The sequence below is a fragment of the Triticum dicoccoides genome, chromosome 6A (genome assembly GCF_002162155.2).
Source record: "Triticum dicoccoides isolate Atlit2015 ecotype Zavitan chromosome 6A, WEW_v2.0, whole genome shotgun sequence".
NCBI classification, from domain to species: Eukaryota; Viridiplantae; Streptophyta; class Magnoliopsida; order Poales; family Poaceae; genus Triticum; species Triticum dicoccoides.
In genome coordinates, this window is record NC_041390.1 from 477212928 (window position 1) to 477228941 (window position 16014).

A 16014-nucleotide genomic window follows, 5' to 3' on the forward strand; every position below is an offset into this window, starting at 1 on the left:
CTTGTCACTTGGTCTTCGATTGGAGTGAGCAGTGTTGCCCAGAGACTAGGTGTAGATGGATTGGAGTGGTGGGGCGCCCTTATATGGGAGTCCAAACTCTGTTGCATTCACATCGTGCTGGCTCTATTCTGCTTCTCCAATTAATTCCCTCTACATGCTAATTGAGGATGCATCATTGACAGTTCAATGTCTTGGGAACCGCTACCCTCTCCCTCCTTGGCATTCAAGTCGTATCAATGAAAATGCGGGACGAGAAGAGACTAGTTACTGTACATTGTGCACCGCGACCGTGTGGGGGTGCAACGCGAACGGCACAGGCATGTTGTACTTGTTCCACTTTCTCGTTTTGAACTCGTGACTTGTAGTAACACTCAGTTTTGAATATACTTCATAAGTTTGGTTGTCGCGCCAATATATACAGCACTCCCTCCATGTAGGTTGGGCCGCTGAAGTCAAAATTAGACACAAAACATGATGGTGACGGACCAGTTTACTGCCATCCTGGTTTATTGCTCCCTGTCGTAATTTGTGCCAAATTTTGACCAGAAATTTGACTAACAAAAGGTTCATGCATGTCACCAAAATTATATCATTGAAAACTGTTCAAATACAAATCAAATGATATAATTTTTGTGGACATGCACTAACATTTTGTTAGTTAAATCTTTGTTCAAAATTTAGCACAAATTACAAAAGGGACTAATAAACAAGACCTAGGTAGTACACTAGGTCGAATACAGTGATACTACATATAATTAACGCCAAATAAGAGCAAGGGATCACACATTTCATTTACGACTGGAATAAAAATGCCATACACTAATAAAACATTAAGGCCACAGGGCGATGTAGTGTTCGTTATAGGAGGCAAGATGAAAGATGCATCCATCGACGACGTCAACCTCCTCGACTCAGGGCGCCGGCCCACCGAACGACGGCTAAGTAGCAGCGGCTTTCGTGGCCTGGTTGACGTGCTTCTAAACAATGGCGTCCAAAGATTCCAACCACTGGAAGAAGGGAAACGTATTTCTGTCCCCGCTGGCCTTGTAGTGGCCTGTGTGGACGATTTCCTTGACGTGGATGTGCAGATCGACGGTTTCTTGCATGGCGCGCTCTGCGCGGCGAGCGCAGCCTCGAGGTGCACATTATTCATCGCGACCTCTGGCAGCTACAGGGCCACCAGTACTTGAAAGAGTTCGTCACCTTGGAGGCCGATGAGGGTGGCAGGTAACGAGGATCCTGGGCGCGCGGGCTGGAGCAGTACGGCAAAGTCGTCTACGCGCTTCTTGACGGCGGTGAACCCGTGGATGGAGTCGACCATCATCTGGCACATGCGAGAGGCGAAGCCGGCGTCGACGAGGGCTATGACGCTGGCGGTCGCCAGCACCATCTGGAAACGCTGTGTGGTGCGAGGCCGCAGGTCGGCGTCTTGGACGACCTGGCACAGTCGACTGCCACGCGCATCAATTGACGCCATGGGTGCTTGTGGCTTCTGATTACTTGGTCTTGGATTGGAGTGGGCAGTGTTGCGCAGAGACTAGGAGTAGATGGATTGGAGTGGTGGGGCACCTTTATATGAGTGTCCAAACTGCGTTCCATTCACGTTGTGCTGGCTCCATTCCGCGCCTGCAATTACTTACTCCTACCTCTGCATGCTAATTGAATGTGGAGGCATCATTGACCGTTCAATGTTTCGGGAACCGCTACCGTCTGCGTCGTTGGCATTCAAGCCGTATCAACGTAAATGCGTGTCAAAAAGAGACTAGTCAGTAGTAGTATACTCATATTGTGCACCATGACCAAGGTGGAGAGGAAAACAAGAGAACTACATATTTATTTATGGTGTAGATTCACTCATTTTGCTCCATATGTACTCATTTAGGGTGTAGTCACTTGTTGAAATCTCTAGAAAGGCAAATACTCCTTTCTGATTTACAGGGCTATACTAGCAAGTACTATAATAGTGGGCTTATAGCCTGCTTACATAGCAATTTTGTCTCATGCAAGAGCCTGGCTATATGCGTGCTCCAAGGCTCTGCACCAGGCCCCACCCCTACACAAAGACTGCCACGCGAGCATTCGCAACTGCCATGTTCGGGTTGCGCTTGGCGCTTCGCCTCTTCGACAAGACGAACAATGATGTTACTACTTCTACAGTATCAAATCAACTGTTGTATGTCCGTCCACTGCGTGCAGGAGGGATAGCTTGTTGTATTAAGCAAAAGCATGTCCTCGTCTGCGAGCCACCGCGCGCATGGGCGAGGGAGAAGGCATGTAGTAGTAAAATCAAGCTTCTCCTCGTTTTATACGAGTTGACGTGACACATCATAGCACTGGCCCCACATGCTTGCCTCTAAACTTGACAATATATTTGCTGCAACCTCTAACATTTACCCCACCACAAATTAAAATATATATTCCTGTCTTTACCAGATGAGCGTGCAAACTACAATCACCAGGATGACATGTAGGGCCAGAAGATTATTTTAATCAAAAAAATGCTTCGAGACGGCCTCATAGCATGGAGCTGACCCCAACGATTTTAAGTTTAGAGGCATGGTACACGCTATCCTAGACTACTCTACACATGAAACTGCCACACGAGCGTCCAGGTTGTGCTTGGCTCTTCGCCTCTTCGGGAAGTCGAACAATGATGGTACTACTGCAGTGGAGTACTACAGTATGCTTCTAGCCATCTGACACCAAATGAACTGCTGCATGTCCACCGCAGGCGGGAGGGAGAGCGTGTAGCGGAAGCTTCTCCTAGTCCTATGATCCACCACGCTCATGGGCAAGGGAGAGGGTGTTGAAATCAAACTTCTCGTTGTTGTACGAGTTGACGCGACACATCAAAGCAGTGCACTCAATATATTTCAATAATTTGCATTTACCGATGCATTAATTACAACACATGCATGCATGACGTGACTTTCCTTTTGAGTACTTGCATGTGTTGATTTAATGCACCTTGCAGTAGTATGAATATGTGACGATAAAGCTTTGCAATGCCCTGGCCCTAAAGCGAGAGATGGTTGTGCACAAGGAGGGCGAGATCATGCCGACGGAACATGACCCGATGATGGAGCTCTCTATGGTCTCTATGGACCTCACCTTGCTCCACTGCCGCTTATGCCTCGGCCCCTTGAAGCCTCCAGTGTATTAGGTTCGAATACACCTCGCCCGTTCGGCTGATCGAGCAAGGGGCATGTTTCTTGATTGATGTGTTGTTCGATTGATTTGTGCAATGCAAGGGAGGGCACCTGGCCTGCGCGGACTGCCGCGGCGAGTGCCCCGGGAACCAGTGGCAGTGCGAGAAGTACGAGCGCAGCCCTGGCTTCGAGGTGCAGAACACGATGGTGGAAGCCGTCCTCTCCTTGGTGAGGGTGGAGTGCCCGCACGAACGTTGTGGGCTCTACGTCACTTACCACAAGCTTGCCAATCACCAGAGCATGTCTCCTCTTGCTCCCTGCAAATGCTTGTGCCCATTTGCGGCTACGAAGGCCCACCGTCGGCGCTCTCCCACCACATCAGCACCGTGCATCCCATGCCCGTGCACAGGATCCAATATGGCAAGGTGCTCCAGCTGTAAGTGCCACTGTCGGAGCCATGGCTCTGGCTGTTCGCGGAGGAGGACGGTCGCGCGTTTTTCTTGGTCGGCGGCGTGATAGACATTGGCGCGCCTATCACCATGTCGGTCGTCTGCATCAAAGCGGGGGCGTCCCCACTACCACACTAAGTGGCCAAGCTGTGGGCGAACGGCCCGCCGGGGGAGCCCAAAGGCACGACTGACGCCGTCAAGGTGGAAATGGAGGTGACAAGCAGCAAGGATCCCGGCGGCGTCGCCGTGCAGGAGCTGTCCTTCTTCACAGTTCCGCCCAAGCTGCTGGCCGGGGCTGGGTTGTCGAGGACGGTGTCCCTCCACATTCAGATTGACAAGCTCACCTCCTAAATGATCCTACAGTGCCTTCTGTTTATCTTAGTAATATGTTAATATAGGGGTTAGCTCAGTCTACATTAGCTTAAGAGATGGTGGGTTTTGGTGGCGATGCAACAATTACTTCAACATCAGATCAGTAGTTAAAGTAATTTCTAACAGTCGAACGGATATTTTGTGTCTGTTGGATATAAAGATCATTTGGGTAAGAAGTATAACAACTTATATGCTTGTTTGTTCAGGAAGTGTTGCATACTTGTGCGAGTTGACGCAACACATCAAAGTAGTACTACCACTAGTAGTACTCCCTCCGATCCTAATTTCTCTACGCATAAGTCGAGGCACAGATACCAAGGAGGGCCTGGTTGTGTCTATACTTCTTGGACATCTCACCCGACTGTGCACCAGGCAGACGAAGCTCGTGTCGTGTGCGACCCGCACATTAACCAAAACCTCGCGCCTCCAGCTTAGCCTCTGTGTTTTAAACTTCTCAATCTCAAGGCCAAGGAGCAATGGGAAACCTATGATAGAGCCAATCAGATGGTTCAAAACACTACAGTTCGTAGCTACAGATGCGTGTGTGAGAGAGGACGAGTGCGTGCGTGCACCTCTTCTCTTCCTGTATAACATACTAAACTCAAAGTACAAGTGTATGTGGGTGGTATCGACCTAGGGAGCTCGAGATGGTGCGCGCGAGAGGTCCCGAGAGATAGGTGTGTGCGTGGGAAAGAGGGAGAGAGATGATATGTGTCAATGTAATGCGTGTAAAAAAGACTAGTCTATAGCTCACCATGAGGCTATTCCTGTCGAATGCCCCATTAACCGTAAGATATGTATCTGACGATGTCAGTTATTGGATGTACATGGTAGTAGAAAAAGAAGTACCATGGAATATGCTACACCACGGCCGAGAACACGTGCCCACGTTACGCCATCCGGGAATAGTGCCGCACTTCAAAACTAGAACCGTCAATAATTTTTGAGCTTGCGTCTCGTCACATTCCAAATTACTACCATGCTATATTTAATTGCAAACCCGTTCACACCGATCACAACCTAAACGGTTTCCCACTTAGGAGCGTATTAGTACTCGGTTATAAATACTACTATGCCAAGATGACTGCACATTCCTCCTGAACTCCTCATCCACAAAAACAAACAAGTCATTCAGCATCCTTCCCTTGCATCTGCCATGGCCAGCGTGAGTTCTAGGTCGAGAGATTACCACCAGGGAGAGGCGAGTCTAGAAGCGGAAGCACGAGAGATGTCTCGCCTCACCGCGAAAGCAGCCGACATGTACCGCCGCGCGGAAGTAGCAGCACAGAGGTCCCGCCGCACCACCGAAGCAGCACGGAGGTCCCGTCGCACCGTCGATGCAGCAGACTGGTCCGGCCGCGCCGCAGAAGCAGCAGAGATGTCCTGCCATGCCACGAATGCAGCAGAGATGTCCCGCCACGCCATGGCGGCCTAGGAAAATGTCTCGCGGGCAGGAAACGACTCTTACAGGCGCATGCATGTGATCGTCCATAGCCAGATGGATCAGATCTCCGACTAGGCGAGGTTGTAGGATGACATGAAAGCCTCGTTTGAATAGGCTACTAGCGTCATCCGGCAACTACAGGAGGGCAATGAGAAGCTCGAGGCCGCAAGGGCGAAGCAGGCGGAGGAGACCGCTGCCTTGTTGAAGAGGGCAGGCGTCATCGTCAAGAAACATATGGACGAGAGTGCCATGCTCCGCATCGAGCATGAAAGCCTGGTGAAGGAATCCTTGGATGCTTACAAGCAGCGTGTTAGGGACATGAAACTGACGAAACAGATCATCGCCGCTCACCGCAAGAACTAGTCTCCGCGACCTGCATCGCATCAAGAAAGTAGAGAACAGTGAGCCAGATCGTTGTATGTGTCTTCCTTCTTCTTTTGCCCTTGTGTATTTTGGGTGTAGCAGCATGTGGCTTTTTTAATTATCTCCCTAATTTTTAAGACAATTATTATCCACTATCGTCATCCTTATATATTCATCAGTCTTGCTATAAGTCGCAGTAGATGCTATATAGGTCCATCGGATCTTACATCAAGATCCGTGCAAAATTTTATTTTTAGATTTTCTTTTTTCTCTCTTAAATCTCAGTTGAGTGAAACATAGCCACGCCATTAAACATGGTCTCGGTGCCATTAATGGAGACCTTGGGAGAGAGGTGGGCGGCAGATGGAGGTCAAAGGGCTCTCCTCCCGATAAGCACACGCAGGGGTCTGATATCATGGCTCCCTACTCAAATAGCTACCATGCACGACGCCTCCTAGCTAATAAAAAAGAAGACGTGTGGCGGCATGTAAATGGTATGTGGAACGCCCACGGTTTCAATAATACTTGTGTTTCCGATTGTAACGTGACAACACTTGTTCCAAAATGACTTTGTTGATTGTTAATTCGTGCGCCTTCGCAAATCGCGCAGCAAAAATACCACAACATGTTGGTGCCATGTCATGATACCAAGCCAAGTTTCATGATTTTCATGTGTGTTTTGGATTTAAAGGAATTAAAAAACTAAGTTTCTCAATGTTTCCGGCCGAGCCACGACGCCCAGATGTTTGGATTTCATTACCATTTCTTGCATGGGACCTAGAAATTTACCCGAGGACACACATGTGTTTTTTCAACCAACTTTGGTGCACTGGAGCATGTGCTTGTAGTTCAAATTTGAATTATGCACATTAAATGACCAGAAACTCAATCAATGCATAAGAAAGGCCAAACGAACCCGGAATAATTCCAAAATTTAACACGACACTCATATAGTTCTATGTTGCCTCTATAAAGAAAATCAAGGGGGCAGCGTATATCGTTTCGTACACAAAGGTGACACGTCACCTCTCAGAACCACGAGCATTGTTGAGAGAAGCTACGGTTTGCAAGAAGCTTATACCAAAATTTGTTCCAATTCAGCCAATTTTTTTACCACGGCATGTTAGTACCATGACATGACACCATGCCAAGTTTCATGATTTTCAGGCGTGTTTTGGATTTACAAGAATTTTAAAACCAAGTTTCTCAATGTTCTCGGCTGAGCCAAGATGCCCAGATGTTTGGATTTCATTCCCATTTCTTTCATGGGACCTAGAAATTCACCCGAGGACACACATGTTATTTTTCAACCAACTTTGGTGCACTTGAGCATCTGCTTGTAGTTCAAAATTGAATTATGCACATTAAATGACCAGAAACTCAATTGATGTATAAAAAAGGCCAAACGAAACCGGACTAATCCCAAAATTTAACACGACGCTCATATAGTTCTATGTTTCCTCTGTAAAGAAAATCAGGGGGAGGCAGCATATATCATTTCGCACACAAAGGTGACACGTTCCCTCTCGGAACCACGAGGCTTGTTGAGAGAATCTCCGATTTTGCAAGAATCTTATACCAAATCCTGTCCCAATTCAGCCAAAAAATATACATATGAAAACAGGGTTTAGATTATCCTGAACATCTCGCTACCAAGACCAATGTACCATGATTTGAGTTCAACATAAAATGGATACAAATATTTGAATTGGAGATCGTGTGGTAGATGTAGTTCATAGTGAAATATGATTACTGCTATATGCATGTTTTTTGTTATCAAGATAATATTTAAATGATGGTATAACTTGACAACGATCATATTCAAATAAGGAAAATTGATTCAAATTTAGTCCACATGGTAGACAATAATATATATGTTCATAGTGTTGGGGAACGTAGCATGCAATTTCAAAAAAAACCTACGCTCATGCAAGATCTATTTAGGAGATGCATAGCAACGAGAGGGGGAGAGTGTGTCCACCTACCCTCGTCGACCGAAAGAGAAAGAGTTAGGTTACGCAGTTGATCTAGTTGAACGTCTTCGTGATCCAATCAATCTAGTACCGAACGTACGGCACCTCTGAGTTCAGCACATGTTCAGCTCGATGACGTCCCTCGAACTCTTGATCCAGCAGAGGATGATGTCTACTACACAACCTCCTTCTTGTAGGCGTTGTTGGGCCTCCAAGTGCAGAGGTTTGTAGGACAGTAGAAAATTTCCCTCAAGTGGATGACCTAAGGTTTATCAACCCGTAGGAGGAGTAGGATGAAGATGGTCTCTCTCAAGCAACCCTGCAACCAAATAACAAAGAGTCTCTTGTGTCCCCAACACACCCAATACAATGGTAAATTGTATAGGTGCACTAGTTCGGCGAAGAGATGGTGATACAAGTGGTATATGGATGGTAGATAAAGGTTTTTGAAATCTGAAAATATAAAAACAGCAAGGTAACTAATGATAATAGTGAGCACAAACGGTATTGCAATGCGTTGAAACAAGGCCTAGGGTTCATACTTTCACTAGTGCAAGTTCCCTCAACAATAATAACATAATTGGATCATATAACTATCCCTCAACATGCAACAAAGAGTCACTCCAAAGTCACTAATAGCGGAGAACAAACGAAGAGATTATAGTAGGGTACGAAACCACCTCAAAGTTATCCTTTCTGATCTATCTATTCAAGAGTCCGTAGTAAAATAACATGAAGCTATTCTTTCCGTTCAATCTATCATAGAGTTTGTACTAGAATAACACCTTAAGACACAAATCAACCAAAACCCTAACGTCACCTAGATACTCCAATGTCACCTCAAGTATCCGTGGGTATGATTATATGATATGCATCACACAATCTCAGATTCATCTATTCAAACAAACACAAAGTACTTCAAAGAGTGCCCCAAGGTTTCTACTGGAGAGTCAAGACGAAAACGTGTGCCAAGCCCTATGCATAGGTTCATGGGCGGAACCCGCAAGTTGATCACCAAAACATACATCAAGTGGATCAATAGAATACCCCATTGTCACCACGGGTATCCCACGCAAGACATACATCAAGTGTTCTCAAATCCTTAAAGACCCAATACGATAAGATAACTTCAAAGGGAAAACTCAATCCATTACAAGAGAGTAGGGGGGGACATCATAAGATCCAACTATAATAGCAAAGCTCGCGATACATCAAGATTGTATCACCTCAAGAACACGAGAGAGCGAGAGAGATCAAACACATAGCTACTGGTACATACCCTCAGCCCCGAGGGTGAACTACTCCCTCCTCGTCATGGAGAGCGCCGGGATGATGAAGATGGCCACCGGTGAGGGTTCCCCCTCCGGCAGGGTGCCAGAACAAGGTCCCGATTGGTTTTCGGTGGCTACGGACGCTTCTGGCGGCGGAAATCCCGATCTATTGTGCTCCTCGAAGTTTTTAGGGTATATGGGTATATATAGGAGGAAGAAGTACGTCGGTGGATCTATGGGCTGTCTACGAGGCAGGGGGCGCTCCCTGGGGGGTGGGCGCGCCCCCCACCCTCGTGGGCAGCCCGGGACTCTTCTGGTCCATCTCCAATACTCCGTGGGCTTCTTCTAGTCCAAAAATAAGTTCCGTGAAGTTTTAGGTCAATTGGACTCCGTTTGATTTGCCTTTTCTGCGATACTCTAAAACAAGGAAAAACAGAAACTGGCACTGGGCTCTGGGTTAATAGGTTAGTCCCAAAAATAATATAAAAGTGCATAATAAAGCCCATAAACATCCAAAACAGGTAATATAATAGCATGGAACAATAAAAAATTATAGATACGTTGGAGACGTATCAGAGGGCCGAGGGAGAGTTTTGCCAGCACGATAGTGTGGTGACGGTGATGGTGATGTGATCTGCGCAAAGCTTCGCCTAAGCACTATCTGAATATGACCGGAGGAGTAAACCGTGGAGAGAGACGCTGCACACGGCTTGGAACAATTGGTGTGTCTCCAAGGGGTGCCCTGCACATGTATATAAAGGAGGGAGAGGAGGATGCCGGCCACCAGGGGCGCGCCATGAGGGTGGAGCCCTACTAGGACTCCAGTCCTAGTAGGATTCGGCCCCCCTTTTTTCCTTCGCATGGAGGGGGGAAGAGGGAAGGAGAGGGAGAGGGGGGAGGAAAGGGGAGCCGCACCCCCTTCCCCTTGTCCAATTCGGATAGCCCATGGGGGGCAACCCTTGTGGGCTCCCCTCTCTCTCCCTTATGGCCCATTGTCGGTGTCAAAACCGGCGGATCTCGGGTAGGGGGTCCCGAACTGTGCGTCTAAGGCGGATGGTAATAGGAGGCAGGGGACACGATGTTTTACCTAGGTTCGGGCCCTCTTGATGGAGGTAAAACCCTACATCCTGCTTGATTTATTCTTGATGATATGAGTATTACAAGAGTTGATCTACCACGAGATCGGAGAGGCTAAACCCTAGAAGCTAGCCTATGGTATAATTGTCTGTTGTCCTATGGACTAAAACCCTCCGGTTTATATAGACACCGGAGGGGGTTAGGGTTACACAAGGTCGGTTACAAAGGACGAGATATGCATATCCGTACTGCCTAGCTTGCCTTCCACGCCAAGTAGAGTCCCATCCGGACACGCGACGAAGTCTTCAATCTTGTATCTTCATAGTCCAACAGTCCGGCCAAGGAATATAGTACGGCTGTCCGGAGACCCCCTAATCCAGGACTCCCTCGGTAGCCCCTAAACCAGGCTTCAATGACGATGAGTCCGTCGCGCAGTGTTGTCTTCGGCATTGCAAGGCAGGTTCCTCCTCCGGATTCACCACACAAGAGTTCGAATAAAAGGATAGTGTCCGACCCTGCAAAATAAGTTCCACATACCACCGTAGAGAGAATAATATTTCCACAAATCTAATCTGCTGACACGTTTTGGCAACATGACATTATGCCACGGCCCGGTGATTATTTGAACCGTTTCCTTTAACTAGCCCCGCACATAACGCGAGGCAGTTTCTTGACACGTCTTGTCAAAGCAGAGATCGTGTGCCCCTTATTACGGGATTCTCATCAATATGGGTGTGGGTAACCCAACCGCGCCATCAATTACGGCGCTTGGGGGATAAGCGAGTTTTACCAGGCTAGTGGGGGCGCATAGTTTCGGCCGCCCTTATAAGGGGATAAGGCTTAACCTTTCTCTACCCATGTCTTCTTCCTCCTTGCTCATCCATTCTTGCGCACTCGAGCTCCAACTCCCAAGTCCACATCCTTCCCCTCAACATTCTCCAAACATGTCCGGAGCGGTAGGCAAATGGATGGCTTCCTCCGTTACGGAGGGACACATCAAGAAGCTGCGCGGAGCCGGATATTTAGCCGCGAATATCGCGCATCGCCTGCCCGCTGCGGGGCAGATTGTTCCTTCCCCGGAACCTCACGAGAGGGTAGTTTTCCTCCACCACTTCCTCCGCGGACTGGGGTTTCCCCTCCATCCATTCGTCCGCGGTCTCATGTTCTACTACGGGCTGGACTTCCATGATCTGGCCCCAAACTTCATCCTCAACATTTCGGTGTTCATCGTCGTGTGTGAGGCTTTCCTCCACATCCGGCCCCACTTCGGCCTGTGGTTAAAGACCTTCAATATCAAGCCAAAGGTGGTGGGAGGCCAACAAGAGAAATGCGGTGGATCCATGGTGGGAAAGATGCCTAATGTCACATGGTTTGAAGGCTCCTTCGTGGAGACCATAAAGAGGTGGCAATCGGCGTGGTTCTACATCACCGAGCCGCGCGACAGCAACTGGGTGGTGGCCCCCGAGTTTCGATCCGAAATCCCCACGCGGCTCACCTCCTGGAAAGAGAAGGGCCTATCCTGGGGTTCATCGATGGAGCTGGATGGACTCCAGAAATGTATCCGGAATATGGCAAGCAAGAAGCTCAAGCTTGTCAACATAGTCCAGGTCATGCTCTTCTGCCGGATCCTCCCGTGTCAACAACGGGATTTCAACTTGTGGGAGTTCGACCCGGCCTAGCACCAGACCCTGAGCGAGCTCTTTGACATGACGCACAAGGACGTCTGGAGGGTGCTATTCAAGGGCGCCGAGGTCCCACCCTCTCTCACCGAGGACCGCGGGCTAAACGCGAAGCGCCTAGCGCATTCGGTGAGTTCTATACATCCGGTAGGATATTTATTTCCCCTAGCTTAACCATGTGTGGGGTCTGAGCTCCATGCCTTTGACATGACTAGGTGGAGACATCGGGGTAGATTAACTGTCCGGCCCCTCTACCTGAAGACACTGCGGACGCTCTCCTGACAGAGAGGCTGACTCCGGCTCCTTACAAGGTGCCGGAGAAGACCAAGAAGGCCAAGGGAACCCGAAAGAGTTCCCGACGCCAGGTGTTATTGGACTCATCGTCCGATAACTCCATGACGCACTCCTCCCCCAAAGACGAGGAGGAAGATGAAGATGCTCCCCCTTCAGTCGGGGGAGACAAGAAAAGGAAGGCCGCCCCAACCGGGGGGGCCGAATGGTCCAAGAAGGGGAGAACCCTCCTTCCGGACTACTCCACCACCGCCGCCGAAGGCGAAGACGAGTGGCTGCTCAGGGCCAAGCCCCTGGCGAAGTCGTAAGTATTCGGATACCAGAGTAACTCATAGCATACCTTCGTCGCACTGCTTCCGCTAACGCCGAATATGATTATGCAGACCGCCCCAAGCCCGTATCGACATATCTTCGTCGGGCGGCTCCTTGGACTCGTCGGATATGGATAGCGATGCACTTCCGACCGCCACCTCCCCGTGCCCTACGGACAATGTCGAGGTATTGTCTCAAGAGGCACTAGGTCGAGGGGATACAATCCGGGAGGCGCCTCAAGGCGACCTTCCGAACTCCAGGGGCATAGGGAGTAAGGCTCCCGAGGGCTCCGAGTTTGGCCCTCAGCTGAACACCGTGCTGGAACCCCTAGTGGTTCCGGACTCGGGCAGGCGGCCTCCTTCCAAAAGGGGTAAAACACCTGTGCCGGTGACCTCTGCCCATCCAGGGGCACCGGACAATCTGCTGGGAGCGCTTCGCGGCTCTTCCATCGACGAAGAGCACCGCACTATTATGAGTGCGGTGATCCAGAAGGTTCAGTCCGCCAAGAGCGGACTGACTGAAGCCTGTGCCAGCCTTCTAACAGGCTTTGAGGTAAGTATTTGAAATATAGGAAAAATATTACCGCATAGACAGTAGCCCCTGATGCTCTGTTCGGTGTTCACAAAGAAAAGCCGAATAGAGGATCAAACAATATCGCAGGAGTCTAATATAAGTATGTCTATATGCGTATGCAAGCTTCACTACTGGCCTCTGCCGCACTAACTATGGAGGTCGCCGTACTGAAGCAGGACCTCGAAGGGTCCAAGGAAGAGCTTGGCTTTGCCAAGAGGCAACTCGAGGAGAACAAAGGTAAGTAGTACCTAGTCTATGGATATATATATATATATATAAAGAATGCGATTGCAAAATGACAGGATCATCGTAAATTTGCCAGGGGCCACGACCGAGGTGGCGACCCTAAAGCAAGCGCTATCCGAGGCCGAAAACTAAGCAGCCCACGAGCGCACCGAGCAGGAAAAACAAGAGGCATGGGTGGGCGAGGTGCAGCAAGAGCTCCACGCTCTCGTGACAGAGCACGAGGCGTTGGAGCTTGACTTGAAGACACGAGAGTTCGAGCTTGCCGCGGCCCTTGATAGTGCAAAGAGTGCCAAGGCTGAAGCCCAAAAGGCTCTCCAGGAGATTGATGCGATGGAGAAGATAGCGGCGGGTAAGGCATTCTATATGCAAAGCAAGCATGCGAAAGTAAATTACTTGTTACTTACCAAAATCCGGAGCTCTCCAGGAGCATTCGCATATTTGCCCCGCAGCGTGTCGGATGCCGCACAGTTTTACCAGGCCGAGGAGGGGAGCTCAACGGAGAAGCTGTTCTGGTCTCAGTATACTAAGATCGAACACCCGATGCCTCTGAGCGACCAGCTGAAGCAACTGGTCAAGCTGCACAAGGCGGCCGAACATGCCATGAAGGGCTTTATAGTCCGGATGTGGCCTGGTGACGCCCTTCCCAACAGCTACTTCGGCCTGGTGAGGCGGCTTGTGGATGCCTGCCCATGGCTGGAAGTCATCAAGCGATCCGTCTGCATTGAAGGTGCATGCCGGGCTTTCGCCCGTGCGAAGGTGCATTGGGCCAAGATGGACGTCGTGAAGCTGGTGAAGGAAGGGCTGCCGCAGGGCAAGGAGCATTGCCACCCCGAGATGTATTATGAGGGTGTCCTGAAGGGTGCCCGTCTTGTAGCAGACGAGTGTGCGAAAGATGTAATATTTGAGTAAACTTGCTCATGTAATCCTGTATTAAGAAAACTTGTTCATATGCGCTATGCAACGCTTGTTTGAATTTAAATATTGCCTTCTGTTCGGCTGTTTATCAAATCTGAGAGATGGCTAGTCGTCAACTTCTGCCCCCACGCCACGAGTGCTGGGGTGTTCGGGATAAACCTGAGCACTCTTGTTCCCATTGTTGGGTCCTTCGAGGGAGGTGCTCAGCACAACGAACAAGGCAATCGGACTATAATGTGTTATCACTCTCACTTAGCCATAGAATTCTATAATTTTAAATTTCGGCAAAGCCCCTAGTATTCGGAAGGCCGAATTTGGGGCGCGATACACACCTTAAGCCAGACAGGGCCGACTCCTCGCTCTAAGCGGCATAAGTGTTTAGGGACTTGAAACCTCTCGAACAGCGACCAGTCTCTCGCCTTATCATGACAGTCAGTTTTAGCTTTCTCTACTGAGGTGCTTAGCCCAGCAGAACCGGGGCACAATCGCAGTAGTTCTCCCAGTGCTACCTTAGCCGATATAGCGGAACGTAAGGTACCAAAACATGGGAGCCGGGCAAACCCAACTATTGACCCAAGACATGATTCGGAGCTGATGCATATAATGCTATAAGTTCGGGGTGCCGCACTGTCGAAAGTGTTCGGACTTCTCACGCCGTATTATGGGGTATGCTTAAGCCCCTAGCGTATTGGTCGTACCAGAGTGTATGGGTGCTAGATGTCATGAATGAACATATATATATAGAAAGGAAGAATGCAATAATAGTCTTTATGCTATGCATTGTTTATTCAAAAAGGTGCGTAAAAGCATAATGATACAAGTAGTGCGATAAGCAAAAAGTAGGACTGTTTGACATGTCCCTTCCAAGGGCAAGCAGAGGAATAGTATTAAAGCAAATATTTCACTCGTTATCGTAATCCACCTGGGAGTTCCGTGGTGTGACGTAGCTTTCTGCCTCCTTGGTTGCCACATCATGTGTTCGGCAATCATGCTGCCGGACAGGGTTTCCAGAGATTAAAGTCCTGAAAGAGAAAACTAACAAAGCGGGAAGCCCCTAGTGCGGTTTAAGCCGCGACTTGGAGTGTGCTGCAGTCGTGCCCCCCTCCCCGCATGTGCCCATGGTATTTTTAATGCGTAATTATGTGCGCATGGCACGGATTTCGCCATTTGGCTGTGACCGGGGTGGGGACCGCATTGCTATGCGAGCTCGGAACGTGCCAGTCGGTCCTGTTGCCGATTACTCCGGGCGCGCTTGAAGGTGTCCGGGTCCTTAATCGCTGAACTAGTGGATTGCCTTAAGAGGCTGCTTTGCGCTTCTGCTGCGAGGGCCGCAGTGTGCTCCTCCGTGCGGAGAGAGCGCTCTGTGTTTCCATTGACTGTGATGACCCCCCGAGGTCCTGGCATCTTGAGCTTGAGATATGGGTAATGTGGTACCGCATTGAATCTCGCAAATGCGGTTCGCCCGAGCAGTGCATGGTAGCCACTGCGGAACGGGACTATGTCGAAGATTAACTCTTTGCTTTGAAAGTTATCCGGAGATCCAAAGACCACTTCCAGTGTTACTGAGCCTGTGCAATGGGCCTCTACACCTAGTATGACGCCTTTAAAGGTCGTTTTAGTGGGTTTGATCCTTGAGGGGTCTATACCCATTTTGGGCACTATGTCCTGATAAAGCAGGTTCAGGCTACTGCCACCATCCATAAGAACTCGAGTGAGGTGAAATCCGTCAATGATTCGGTCTAAGGCCAATGCGGCGAATCCACCATGACGGATACTAGTGGGGTGGTCCCTGCGGTCGAAGGTGATCGGGCAGGAAGACCATAGGTTGAACTTTGGGGCGACTGGCTCCAACGCATATACGTTCCTGAGCGCACGCTTCCGCTCCCTCTTGGGGATGTGG